The sequence below is a fragment of the Dermacentor andersoni genome, chromosome 3 (genome assembly GCF_023375885.2).
Source record: "Dermacentor andersoni chromosome 3, qqDerAnde1_hic_scaffold, whole genome shotgun sequence".
Taxonomy (NCBI): Eukaryota; Metazoa; Arthropoda; class Arachnida; order Ixodida; family Ixodidae; genus Dermacentor; species Dermacentor andersoni.
The window spans coordinates 203,740,906-203,755,241 of NC_092816.1; the positions used below are offsets into that span (position 1 = coordinate 203,740,906).

General features: G+C 49.2%; 3 non-coding genes across 3 annotated transcripts; all 3 read right to left on the reverse strand.

Annotated features, from left to right (window-relative positions):
• Nucleotides 1-4,466: 4,466 nt before the first annotated feature.
• On the reverse strand, nucleotides 4,467-4,539 carry TRNAM-CAU (transfer RNA methionine (anticodon CAU)). Its single transcript has one exon. It is a non-coding gene; the product is annotated as a tRNA-Met (tRNA).
• A 173-nt stretch (nucleotides 4,540-4,712) lies between these two features.
• On the reverse strand, nucleotides 4,713-4,785 carry TRNAM-CAU (transfer RNA methionine (anticodon CAU)). The gene has a single exon. It is a non-coding gene; the product is annotated as a tRNA-Met (tRNA).
• A 4,466-nt stretch (nucleotides 4,786-9,251) lies between these two features.
• TRNAM-CAU (transfer RNA methionine (anticodon CAU)) lies at nucleotides 9,252-9,324 on the reverse strand. Its single transcript has one exon. It is a non-coding gene; the product is annotated as a tRNA-Met (tRNA).
• Between the last annotated feature and the right edge of the window lie 5,012 nt (nucleotides 9,325-14,336).

Here is a 14,336-nt window from a genome sequence, read left to right on the forward strand (position 1 = left end):
TTGCACTTGGTGCTACTTGCATTCTTTTAACCCGTTTGAGTACGTTCTGACCCAGGCCTGCACTGTATATCGCCCTGTACAACGGGATTGGCAACACTATATCACATAAGTCTTTATACAGTTTCCTCTTTTTAACAGAATATAAATAATCATTAGAAAAACGCACACTCAAAAATCGCACACTCGCTACTACTTCCCGAAAATAACCTTGTGCCGTCCCCATCAGGACTTGCGTGCTAATAACATATTCAGGTAGCAGTCGCCCTAATCTGGCCTGGCACACCGTCTGCAGAAATGGGTCGCTGACCTCGCGAAAAAAGAAAAATCTATTAACTAATTGTTTGACAAAAAGGTGTGCCAGTCCAAGTCCCCCACACTTCACACTCCTGAACAAATTTGTGCGACTGCACCTTTCCCACGTCGATCCCCACACAAAGGTCGCAAAAACCCTATGAAGTTTCTGCACATTTACCCTAGAACAGTGCATCACTTGTATCACATACCATAGCTTAGCCACAAAAAACATGTTACACACGGTTGCCCTCGCAAACATAGAGAGATAATTCGCCCTCCAAGCATTCGCCTTTTCGCGTAAGAGTTCTGCTTGTTGCTGCCAGTAGTCATTATTATTTTTGTAGAACTCAAGTGGCACACCAAGGTACTTCACAGGCGTTTTCTGCCATACAACATTGGCAAAAATGCCCGGGGTGAACGGCCACACGCCGTGCCAAAATCCCAGACACTTTCCCCAGTTTACTCGGCTTCCTGTAACGTCGCTGAAAAATTTAACACTTTGAATTGTTTCTTCAATGCCTTCGTAGTCAATACAACATACCGCGACATCATCGGCATATGCGAGCAGTTTTACCTCTGAAGATTGTAAACGAAAACCACGGATAGAATTATTTTCAATTATTGACAAACATAATGTTTCAATATATATACAAAACAAAAGTGGACTGATGGGACAGCCTTGACGCACGGAACGCTGCTCTTTAATGGGGGCCCCCAATTCTTTGTTAATAATTAGTCTGGTAGAGCAGTTCCGATACGCCAGAGCTACACCATCCGTGATGACGGATCCGACATTAATGTGTTCCAACACTGCAAACAAAATAGCATGCGCTACGCAATCAAATGCCTTCTCCAGATCCAATTGAAGTATGGCCACACACGCTTCAAGGGAGTCACAACATTCAAGAACTGAGCGCATCTTGTGAACATTCGTCGCAATAGTGCGACCCTTAATTCCACACGTTTGGTGTGGGCCGACTATGTCTTTAACAACCGACTGAAGTCTAGCTGCTAAGACTTTCATTAGTATCTTATAGTCTACATTTGTGAGTGCTATTGGTCTGTATGATGTTACACTTTTCAACTTATCTACATCCTCTGTCTTCGGAATCAACACAGAGTGTGATTGACCAAAAGATGGCGGTAACGCCTTACCATCGTACGCTTCGTTAAAAATTGCTACAAGTACTGCTGACAATTCCTTTTTAAACCGCTTGTACCACAGAGCGCAAAGCCCATTAGGGCCCGGTGACTTGCCAGGATTCAAACTGTCAATTGCGCGTTCCACTTCAAAAACAGTTATCGGCGTTTCTAATGCAACTTTTCTTTCTTCAGTCAGTTGAGGCATTCTTTGCAAGAAGTTCGTCTTAAACCGTTCTAGGTCCACCTGCCTAAATGCGAACAGATTTTCGTAGTGTTCGAAAAACGCACGTGCGATACTATCATTATCTGTAACTTCGTTACCACCCACCTCGATCACATCAATATGATTACGTCGAGCGTGCGATTTTTCCAGTCCGAGCGCCCTTTTTGTGGGCGCCTCCCCTATCGCAAAGGATTCGGCTCGAGCACGAACTATCGCTCCGCGATAGCGTTCCTCATCATGCAGTTCAAGTTTCTGTTTAATATTCCGTATGTCGCTTTTGTATGCTCCCGGTTCTTGGCACTCCAGTTCTGTCAGCTTTTCCAAGATTATTCGCAGTTCCTTCTCTTTCTTTTTTGTTTCATGCATTATTGCGACGGAACGATCGATGGCTTTCATTTTAATGCACTGTTTAAACACTTCCCATCGATCTTTTAATTCACCCTCGCCGCTCATTAGAATTTTTTTGATGCAGTCCGATACATATTCTCCGAAACTTTCGTCAGTAGTTAAGTTTGAATTCATTTTCCACAGCTCCCAAGAGAAGCTGCCGCCTTTTTTTCTTCCTTCCTAAGTCACATTTAACCAGACAATGATCAGTGAAGGAAATAGGATATACACTGTAACTATTACACATTGGTATTGCTTGAAGCAACAAGTAAATACGATCTAAGCGCGCATGGCTGTTTCCTTGAAAGTGCGTGAAACGCACATCTCGCGTCCCTATCATACATTCCGCCACATCCGCTAATTCGCATTCAGTAATTATCTCGTTCAAAACATCCCTACTTTTATCGCTCCTTAAACCTCTATTTGACCGATCTCGGGCATTGAGAACACAATTAAAATCACCTAACAGCACCATCTGCTTTTCAGAAGATATATACTCTTTTAACATGGAAAAAAACAAAGCCCGTTCCTCCAACGCATTTGGTGCATAAATACATACCACCCGCCATTCAATTCCATGCAAAGCAAAATCACAGAAAACTAATCTACCAGTTGGACATGAATAAAAACCTTGCACCGTTATACCGGGTAATTTTCTAACAAACAGCACGCAGCCCGCCGACGTCCCTAAGGCGTGGCTCACTACCGCGTAGTACCGTGGCGTAAACCGCTGCACCATGCTGCGGGTCTCTTCATCACCATCTACTTTTGTCTCTTGCACGGCTAACACGTCCAGGTCATAGTCCACCAGCAGCCTACACACTTGGCTCTGCTTTCGCTTGGCGGCCAGACCTCGAACGTTTAGCGTGGCCAATCTAAGCGACGGGTTGGGAGCCATGATTATAGGTCTAGTGAAAAGTTTTGGCCCGGAGCATGGTGTTTACCTTTAGCGCCTAGCACACAGCTAGACGCCTCCGGAGCCGCCCGGTGGACCGGTACCACTGGAGAGCGGTGGCGGCTTCTTCTCGGACTTCTTGTCTGCGTTAGCGGTGTTCGGTCGTGGCTTGTAGCTGCTGCGCCTGCCCGTTGGCGTCTTCGAAGGCGGCCCGTCTTCACCACTTCCTTGGTTCGCTGCGCTGCTGTCTGCAGCCTTCTCTAGAGGCCGTTTGACCGAGGCTCCGACATTGCTGCTCATAGGGTCGTTCTGCGCCGACTGGTCCTCATCTGTCTTCATTTGCTCGCTAGCTTCCGTTAGGCTGATTTTGCTTTCTTCCTTGGTCTCTTCTGCTGGCTTTTTTTCCACGCCTTCCGTAGAGTTTTCCTTGTCCGGTGGTGTCCCCGCGCCCGCATCAGGTGCAAGCACACCACCTACAGCACATGGGGTTGCCTGGCCTCCTGCCCCTTTCGCCGCGTCTTCGGCCTCGGCCGCGTCCATTACCAACCTTGCTGTGTCATTGCCTTCGGCTGGCCCAGTCATAGAGGCGTATGTACGTACGCACTGGTCCTCGGCGTGTCCAAACCGACGGCATTGCGAGCACCGGGGAACCTTGCAGTCTCGTCGTACATGACCAGTGCCTTGACAACGCAAGCACTGCATTGGCCTGCCAGGAACGACGACTAGGGCCAGCTCACCGGCGACCCTAATTTGGTGCGGGAGATCTCCCACCTTCACGCCGCTGTTGAGCTTGAGCAAGACGGACCGGGTAGTCGTCCCCTTGTCGTTGATACCCTGAACGCGCCATCGCTCTCGGGTGACTTGTACGGCTTTACCGAAAGCCGCCAATGCCGTTCTTACATCTTCATCGGCCACACCATGTATTAACCAATGAAGACGCAGCCGCACCTGCTGATCCTGAGGGTCGACCACGATGCAGCGCCGCCCCTTTACCTTCAGCTCCTTGACTTCCAGCATCCTTTTCGTGGCGTCCGCGGTGTTCATAGTCACAGCCCAGACGTGGTTAATCGGGTAGGCCCCGAGGGCAAGCACTTCCGGCAGCAATCCTGTTAGGCCAAGAGCGTCCCGGAAATCTTCTACTTTGTAGGGTCTAGCTCGCACGTCGCCGTGCAAAAACACGGTGTTTAGCACGACGCGCCCCTTTGGCAGTAGAGGCAAAATAATCTGATAGCCTGCGTCGTCATCGCTGTTCCACCTGTTTCCGCGGCCAACAAAGGCCGCTGTCGCCGCTCCACTGGAGCTCGTGATTCGCCGTCCGTCACGCTCGGTGGCCGGAAGTAGAATACCGAGGCAGACAGGCTGCACGACAAGACGTGTCGAATCTCCTTACTGCTATTTTAGACGGAGTTGAGAAAGTAAAATAGTGTGAAGCAGTTACACCGCATAAGAATGGAATATACTTTCAGTATAGCGCCTAAATATGAGTGCACCATCGCATCAGGGAGCAAAAATAGGGCGCCGCCTTTCCCCGAGTGAGGATCGAACTCACGACCTTCAGATTATGAGACTGACGCGCTGCCTACTGCGCTACCGAGGCAGACAGGCTGCACGACAAGACGTGTCGAATCTCCTTACTGCTATTTTAGACGGAGTTGAGAAAGTAAAACAGTGTGAACCAGTTACACCGCATAAGAATGGAATATACTTTCAGTATAGTGCCTAAATATGAGTGCACCATCGCGTCAGGGAGCAAAAATAGAGCGCCGCCTTTGCCCCGAGTGAGGATCGAACTCACGACCTTCAGATTATGAGACTGACGCGCTGCCTACTGCGCTACCGAGGCAGACAGGGTGCACGACAAGACGTGTCGAATCTCCTTACTGCTATTTTAGACGGAGTTGAGAAAGTAAAATAGTGCGAAGCAGTTACACCGCATAAGAATGGAATATACTTTCAGTATAGTGCCTAAATATGAGTGCACCGTCGCGTCAGGGAGCAAAAATAGAGCGCAGCCTTTGCCCCGAGTGAGGATCGAACTCACGACCTTCAGATTATAAGACTAACGCGCTGCCTAACTCTTAGTGTCGCTGTCCGTAACTCTTAGTGACCATCGGTTATCTTCCCTCCTCATTACATGTCCGGCCCATGCCCATTTCTTTTTCTTGATTTCAACTAAGATGTCGTTTACCCGCGTTTGTTGCCTCACCCAATCTGCTCTTTTCTTATCCCTTAACGTTACACCCATCTTTCTTCTTTCCATAGCTCGTTGCGTCGTCCTCAATTTCAGCAGAACCCCTTTCGTAAGCCTCCAGGTTTCTGCCCCATATGTGAGTACTGGTAACACACAGCTGTTGTACACTTTCCTTTTGAGGGATAGTGGCAACCTGCTGTTCATGATTTGAGAATGCCTGCCAAACGCACCCCAACCCATTCTTATTCTTCTGGTTATTTCAGTCTCATGATCCGGATCCGTGGTCACTACCTGCCCTAAGTAGATGTATTCCCTTACCACTTCCAGTGCTTCGCTACCTATCGTAAACTGCTGTTCTCTTCCGAGACTGTTAAACAATACTTTAGTTTTCTGCAGATTAATTTTCAGACCCACCCTTCTGCTTTGCCTCTCCAGGTCAGTGAGCATGCATTGCAATTGGTCTCCTGAGTTACTAAGCAAGGCAATATCATCAGCGAATCGCAAGTTGCTAAGGTATTCTCCATCAACTTTTATCCCCAATTCTTCCCACTCCAGGCCTCTGAATACCTCCTGTAAACATGCTGTGAATAGCATTGGAGATATCGTATCTCCCTGTCTGACGCCTTTCTTTATAGGGATTTTGTTGCTTTCTTTGTGGAGGAATACGGTGGCTGTGGAGCCGCTATAGATATCTTCCAGTATTTTTACATATGGCTCATCTACACCCTGATTCCGTAATGCCTCCATGACTGCTGAGGTTTCGACTGAATCAAACGCTTTCTCGTAATCAATGAAAGCTATATATAAGGGTTGGTTATATTCTGCACATTTCTCTATCACTTGATTGATAGTGTGAATATGGTCTATTGTTGAGTAGCCTTTACGGAATCCTGCCGGGTCCTTTGGTTGACAGAAGTCTAAGGTGTTCCTGATTCTATTTGCGATTGCCTTAGTAAATACTTTGTAGGCAACGGGCAGTAAGCTGATCGGTCTATAATTTTTCAAGTCTTTGGCGTCCCCTTTCTTATGGATTAGGATTATGTTAGCGTTCTTCCAAGATTCCGGTACGCTCGAGGTTATGAGGCATGGCGTATACAGGGTGGCCAGTTTCTCTAGAACAATCTGACCACCATCCTTCAACAAATCTGCTGTTACCTGATCCTCCCCAGCTGCCTTCCCCCTTTGCATAGCTCCTAAGGCTTTCTTTACTTCTTCTGGCGTTACCTGTGGGATTTCGAATTCCTCTAGGCTATTCTCTCTTCCACTACCGTCGTGGGTGCCACTGGTACTGTATAAATCTCTATAGAACTCCTCAGCCACTTGAACTATCTCATCCATATTAGTAACGATATTGCCGGCTTTGTCTCTTAACGCACACATCTGATTCTTGCCTATTCCTAGTTTCTTCTTCACTGTTTTTAGGCTTCCTCCGTTCCTGAGAGCCTGTTCATTTCTATCCATATTATAGTTCCTGATGTCCGCTGTCTTACGCTTGTTGATTAACTTAGAAAGTTCTGCCAGTTCTATTCTAGCTGTAGGATTAGAGGCTTTCATACATTGGCGTTTCTTGATCAGATCTTTCGTCTCCTGCGATAGCTTACTGGTTTCCTGTCTAACGGCGTTACCACCGACTTCTATTGATTGATTGATTGATTGAGTAACTTTTATTTTACAGTCCTGCAGAACGCGTATTAGCACGTCGCGGGCCGCTCCCACGTCGGGACCGACAGGCCTAGCCTGCCAGCCGCATCGTGGGCCTGCTGGACAGCCCAACGTTGCTCAGCCAGAAGTGGGTTGCCGAGGGCCGCCTCCCACCTAGCTGAGCTGAGGTCAGGGCTTGCTATAGAGATACATCCCCAGAGCATGTGCGAAAGTGTTGATCTATCCCCGCAAGCAGGGCACGCGTCATCAGTGTAAATCTCCGGATATATCGCATGTAACGTGAACAGGTTGGGATAGGTTTCTGTCTGCAACAGTCTGAATGTCAGTGCCTGAGGCCTAGTGAGCTTGGGGTGAGGAGGAGGGTATTGTCGCCGCGAGAGATAGAAGTGTTTAAGAAGTTCATTATAAGTGGCCGGCGCGTCCCTACCATGCATAACTCTCTCTTCGGCCGTTACAGCGCTTGCGCACTCCTTAATGATGCCCATGAGATTGTCGTTCATTGCTTCAACACTAAGGTCCTCTTCCTGAGTTAAAGCCGAATACCTGTTCTGTAGTTTGATCCGGAATTCCACATAATACCGTGGCCTAAAAGCCGCTACCATACGTTCCGTTCCTTCTTCACTTTCTATTTTAGTTTCTTGCACTGCGATAATGTCAAGATTGGTTTCCATGAACAGCCTGCTTAGCTGGTACTGTTTACGTTTAGAACCAAGGCCTCTTACATTTATACTTCCGACACGTAACGCGACATTGGTGGAATTCATTATGTTATGAAGAAGGAAAAGTAGCGGTCATGGCATACATTCACTGCCCATAACTTGCTGCACACTCACGTTTACCGGCATAGCGCAGCGAAAACCATCCTCTGGACTGTCGTTGTTGGATGCCATATCTATGAATTTCCATCGCGAAACTTGCGTCTTGTTGCAGTCACCCGCTACCCCACCGTTCCCCCGCAAACCCCCCCCCCCCCCCCAAGAAAAAAACTAAAAGGAAAAACGGAAAGCGTCTTAGGCACATTCTCATGCTATGTCAGCGTTGACGCCGCCGGTTTCCTATCGGGCGGCACATTCGGCGTCGGCTTCAAAGTCGGTCGCCGGACGTTGGTTGTCTCCAAAGGCGGCTCGCTCTGAACCGCTTTGATTTTCCCTGGTTCGCCGTCATTGCTCTCCTCAAGGGACCTCTTCGGCGCCGTACCGCTTGGGCCACTGGTGTCCATAGGGGTTGCCTTCTCCGCTTCTGTCTTCTTTTTGTCTTTGCTGCTGTCCTTTGTGGCGACCTTAGTCACTGCGTCCTTGGCAGACTTTTCCACGTCCGCGTCTGTTCTTTGCACTTTATCGTCCTTTCCATGCTTGACAGTGCTGCTGGCCCCGTCAAGCGTAGCGAGGACTTTTGCCTTTGAACCTTGCGTAACGTCGGACCCACCAGCCGCTTCCTCGGCATCAGCTGCATCCATGACGTGCTCTTGTACTACTTCGTCAGACTTTGCGGGGCCTGCGATGTTCGCATACGTCCGCACACATTGGCTCTCGTCGTGGCCAAAGCGCCGGCAAATACAGCAGCGCGGAACGCGACAATCCCTCCCGATGTGTCCCGTGCGGTTGCACCTCAAGCATAAGGGAGCCCTTCCAGGGGCTACGACAAGTGCCATCATACCGGCTACTCAAAACTGATGTGGCAGATCCTCAATGGTCACGCCCGCCTTCAGCTTCAAGGTTAAGGTGCGCGTTGTCGAACCTTTGTCCGTGATGCCTTGCACACGCCAGCGTTGTCTGGTCACGTCACCGGCTTTTCCATATGCTGCGAGTGCCGCGCGGACGTCTTCGCCTGGGACATGGTGAAGGAGCCAGAAAACCTTCACGCGTATCTCCTGGTTAGCCGGGTCCAACACTAGGCACCTTCTTTCTTTTACCTCAGCTTCGCCGCACGCCCACATTTTTTTCGTAGACTCCGAGTTCCTGAACGTAACCGCCCAAACGTGGTTCATCTGGAACGCCCCCAAGGTGACAACCTCGGGCAGTAGTCCCAGACGAACCAGCATGTCCCGGAAGTCTTCGGCGCGAAATGGCCTTGCCGTCACGTCCCCGTGAAGGAACACAGTATTCAAAACGCAGGGTCCTGTAGGCAATTGCGGCAAAACAACTTGGTATTCTTTGTCTTCATCGCCAATAAACCTGTTTCCGCAGCTCGGCTGAGCCGCAAACACCGCCCCACCGGAGCAAGTCATTCTGCGTCCGCACCGAACGGTAGCCGGAAGTGGAATCTACTGCGCTACCGAGGCAGACAGGGTGCACGACAAGACGTGTCGAATCTCCTTACTGCTATTTTAGACGGAGTTGAGAAAGTAAAATAGTGTCAAGCAGTTACACCGCATAAGAATGGAATATACTTTCAGTATATAGTGCCTAAATATGAGTGCACCATCGCGTCAGGGAGCAAAAATAGAGCGCCGCCTTTGCCCCGAGTGAGGATCGAACTCGCGACCTTCAGATTATGAGACTGACGCGCTGCCTACTGCGCTACCGAGGCTTTTTTTTTTTTTTCTTTATTGCCGACTTCGACGTACTCAATCAAGGTTTACAAAGATAAAACGTGTGGACCACACTTTGGCCAACACGGTACTAAAATCTTTTTAACAGCGCTAATTCATCAAAAAAGGAGATCCATTGTGGTGGATCAGGCAGCGCTTTGAAAGCATCTCTTACACACACAACACTCTCAATGAAGTTTTCCCGAGCCGGTCGAACAACAATGTCACCGTTTTGAAATTGCAATCTAGTTTTCCACATAGCGTGGAGGCTCAGGATCATAATAAGATCATACGGGACATCCTCGGCGCTATCAATCGGTAAGAAGCGTATTCCATATGGGTCCAGGGGTAACTGTTTTTTCAATGTTCTCTACAGAACAACCCAGTGAAAGATGGCGTCCCAGCAATGTAGGAATGCATGTTCTATTGTTTCCGGTTTTTTACATAATAAGCAGTCGGTGCTCTAGGGAATGAAAATACCCTTCCCGTGAAGCCAGGTCTTAACGGGAAGTGTGTTTGTGTGCAATTTGAAGAAAAAAGGCTTAGCTGACGGCCGTATTGGCATTTTTTTTTTTTACTTTCTTTAGAACGTCTTGTCCTGGGCCTCCACGTTGCGGAGAACGGTACAAAGGTGGAGGGAACATCGTGTCCACGAGATCTCTGTATAGTTTTTTCTTGGTAACGGTGGACAGGTATTGCTGTGAAAAACGTACGTTCAACATCTTATATGAACATACCACTTCACGTAGGTAACCAGTCACTGTTCCTGGCATATTGTGAACAGCCGAAACAATTAATCCTGGAAGTTGTCTACACAGCCGTACCTGTATCACTGTCCGGAGAAAAGGATCGTTTTGATCCCGTAAAAACACAAACCGTGAGACGACTTGTCGCAGAAACAAATGAGCTAAACCAAGCCCACCTTTCTTGACCGGGAGGAACAAGTTCATTCGACTCATCCTATCCCAGGTGGAGGCCCAAATGAAAATAGCGAAAACACGGTGAACTTTTTGTACGCTTACCCTCGCAGCACACAACACATTCATAACGTACCATATCTTAGAAACTAAAAAAAGGATGCAAACAGTGGCTCTAGAAAACATTGACAATTGTTTTCCTCTCCACCCGTCAGCCTTTTCCTTTGCTTTCGACACTTGATCTAGCCAGTACGATTCAGGTTCACGGTAATTTCCGAGAGGCACACCCAAGTATTGGGTTGGTAACGTCGACCACTTCAGTAAATAAAAGGTCTCCGGCGTGTCTTTCCAACTACCATGCCAGAAGCCGTAACTCTTATCCCAGTTTATCTGGGCTGCAGTTGAATCACAAAAATTTTCAACGACAGTCGTTGCCTCCTTAATGCTCGCTTTGGTTGTGCAGAAAATCGCGATATCGTCGGCATATGCCAAAATTTTAACGTGTGCTGCCTGCAGCCGATAGCCTGCTATGCGCTCGTTATTTCTGATCGCCAAACAGAGTGGTTCGAGATAAGCAGCAAATAGAAGGGGCGACAGCGGGCATCCTTGCCGCACCGACGAGAGCACGGGAAAGCTATCGGTGAGCTCCCCATTAACAATGATGCGCGTTAAGCATTCTCTGTACGCCATCATGACGCCTTCCGTTATGACTTTGCCAACGTTCGCATGTTCCAGTATGGAGAACAAAGCCTTGTGCGAGACGAGGTCGAAAGCCTTTGCCAAATCGATCTGCATCATCGCGACGTGATCGCCAATCACATCGCAGCACTCAAGCACACTTCGAGCCGTGTGTACATTCGTTGCACTGCTGCGGCCTTTAATGCCACAAGTCTGGTGCGGCCCTAACAATGTTTTAATTACACTTTGCAGTCGTTTGGCCAAAGCTGTCATGAATATTTTATAGTCGACATTGGCTAGAGTTATCGGGCGATATGACCCTGGCAACAAAAGTTTTTCCTCGTCATCACTCTTCGGAATTAGCACGATATAAGAGGTTGTGAATGACAAGGGCAATCTTTTTCGCTCATACGCTTCGCCGATAACTTCGTGAAGAACACGGGCCAATGCAGACTTGAAGGTTTTATAGAAAGTGGCCCCCAAGCCATCTGGCCCAGGTGCTTTACCAAGGGATAACTCGTCTATTGCGCACTCTATCTCACTCAGGCTAATTGGCAGTTGCAGGCGTGTCGTGACTTCTTCATCGAGCTTTGGCATCAGTGAGAGAAATTCATTCTGGTAGCTACATTTAGGATTCCGCGGATGAGCTAAAATTGGTTTAAAGTGATCGGCGATCCCTTGCTTCATATCATTTTTGTCGGATGTAATGTGATTGCCTTTAGCTAGCTGGCGGATTTCTTTCCGACAAGCGTACTTCTTCTCGTCTGATAAAGCTCGTTTAGTTGGAGTTTCTCCCGCCCACAACTTCTCAGACCTTGATCTCACAAGTGCTGCTTTGTATTTTTCTGTATCTATCCTTTCTAGTTCAGTTCTCACTTCCTTTAATTCGTTAACATACACACCAGGCTCGACACTTTCCATGCTAATAAAAAAATGCAATTGCTGGCGAAGCTTTGTTTCTGCTTGTTTCAGGTTGTGTCGAATGACACTGCTTTTTTCAATGGCCATTGTTTTTACTTTCTGTTTAAATTCTTCCCATCGAATGGCAAAGCTTAATGGCTTGGTTGAAGTCAGGTTTTCTAGTTCCTTCGCTACAGCATCGACAAAAGGATCGTCATTCAACAACTGCGCATTCATTTTCCAGAGATCCCAGTTAAAGGGCCGTTTGCTCTGTCCTTTCCCGAACATGGCAGTTACCAAGCAGTGATCACTGTATGCTACAGCTTGCACATCATATTCACAACATAAGGGCACTAGTTCGGCTGACACGTATAATCTATCTAATCGAGCGTGGCTGTCACGTTGGAAGTGGGTAAATCGCGGGCGACTACCGCTGGCAAAAACAGTACCCACATCTTCCAGGTCATAATCATGCACCACTGCGTTTAGAAATTCGGCACTCTTATCACGAACGCGTGAACATTTTGCTCGGTCTTCAGCATAGCAAACACAGTTAAAATCACCCAGCTGTATTACGACCTTGGAACAGTTTACGTACGCTTCAAGACGCTCAAAGAAGGATCGACGGTCCGTTTCAATATTCGGCGCATAGATACAAATAGCACGGTAATCCACATCCACAAAACAGAAATCAGCCACTAAGAAGCGCCCAGTTTCACACGAAAACACTGACTGCACACAAATGCCAAAATTATTTCTTATGAATATAGCGCAGCCGCCTCATCCACCAACCGCATGACAAACGCACACGTCAAAGTGCGCTCTAAAATTGGACACCATTCTGTCGGTTAGCTCTTGGCTCTCAATTTTCGTTTCTTGGATTCCTACTATGTGTAAGTCATTATCCAAGAGGAGACGACTTAGCTGACATTGCCGTCTTCTTGCACTGAGCCCTCGTACGTTTAACGTAGCTACACGTAGCCTTCCTTCGACAATAACCGCCATGGCTACACGGTAGAGTGGTGCCCATCATAGTTACACAGGTATGAGCGCTCATAAAGGTGTGCCGATAACCACGTGGAATGCCTTTAAAGGAGACGCAGCTCGACCTTCCGGAAAGGCCACTCAAGTGCAACTTGGGCCCCCTTGCCTGGCAAGGTTCTAAAAAACTAGCGCTCAGGATGACGGCCATTGCACTCACCAACCCCCCAACCCCACTCGAACTAGACAGCACGGAATTACGGAGGCGGTTTACCCGCCTGCCGTGGATCGACCGTAACGTTCGGCCGAAGCTTCAAGGTCGACCTCCTTATACCTGGCGCTTTGGGCAGTGGCTCGTCTCCGTCGCTGCTGTCCTGTTTCGCCGTCCGGCTAACGGTCTGGTTGTGGGGCCGTTTCCCCGTCGGTTGTGAAGTTGGCCGGTAAGGGTACCCATGCCTTCAGGTTCAACGATGCAGGAGGTCACCTCCGCCTCACGTGGGGTTTTCTCTTCAGCATTCGGCATGGCCGCGGTACCCTCTGCAGTCGCTTGTTGGTGTCCTGTGACAACAGCCTGAGCGACTTGTTTCTCCTCCTGTTCAAGCCGCACCGCCGGCTTTGCCACGACGTCAGCTGCTTCACCCGCCGCGGACGACGTGTCTTCCATGTCCGCCTCGTCCATGAGTAGGGCGGAGTTGTCCTCGTTGCCCACGGGTCCGGTGACGCTAGCGTACGTGCGCTCACACTGGCTGTCCTCATGAGCGAAGCGTCGGCAGGCACCACACCGTGGAATACGGCACTCGCGACGAATGTGGCCCGTGCCGCGGCAGCGTAGGCAGAGAGGAGCCCTGCCCGGCACCACCACGAAAGCCAGTTCCCCAGCGACGCTCACCTGATGCGGAAGGTCGTCGAGCTTTACGCCCGGCTTCAACTTCAGCGTAACGAGCCTTGTTGTTGAGTTCTTATCAGCCACGCCGTGAACCCGCCAGCGCTCGCGGACGACGTCGGTGACCTTTCCAAGTGGCGCGAAGGCAAAACGTACGTCCTCGTCAGGAACGCTGGGCAGCAGCCAATGCACTTTCAGGAGTACGTCCTATTTGGCGGGGTCGATGACGAGACACCGGCCCTTCTTGACCAGCAGCTCTCCGACGCAGACGATCTTTTTCACCGCGTCGCTGTCCTTGAAGGTCATGGCCCACACATGGCTCATACGGTAGGCCCCGAAAGCAGCCGCTTCCGGCAGGAGCGATAACTGTGCGAGCGCATCCCGAAAATCTTCCACCCGGTATGGGCGGGCCCTGATATCACAGTGTAGAAAAACGGTATTCAAAAGAAAACGCCCTGTTGGCAGACTAGGCAAAACAACTTGATACTCGTCGTCCGAGGCAGAAATCCTGTTACCGCGGCCCGTCTGGGCCGCTGAAGCCGCTCCTACGGAGCCCATGATTTACACGTCCGTCACGCTCGGTGGCCGGAAGGGGAATCTACTGCGCTACCGAGGCAGACAGGGTGCACGACAAGACGTGTCGAATCTCCTT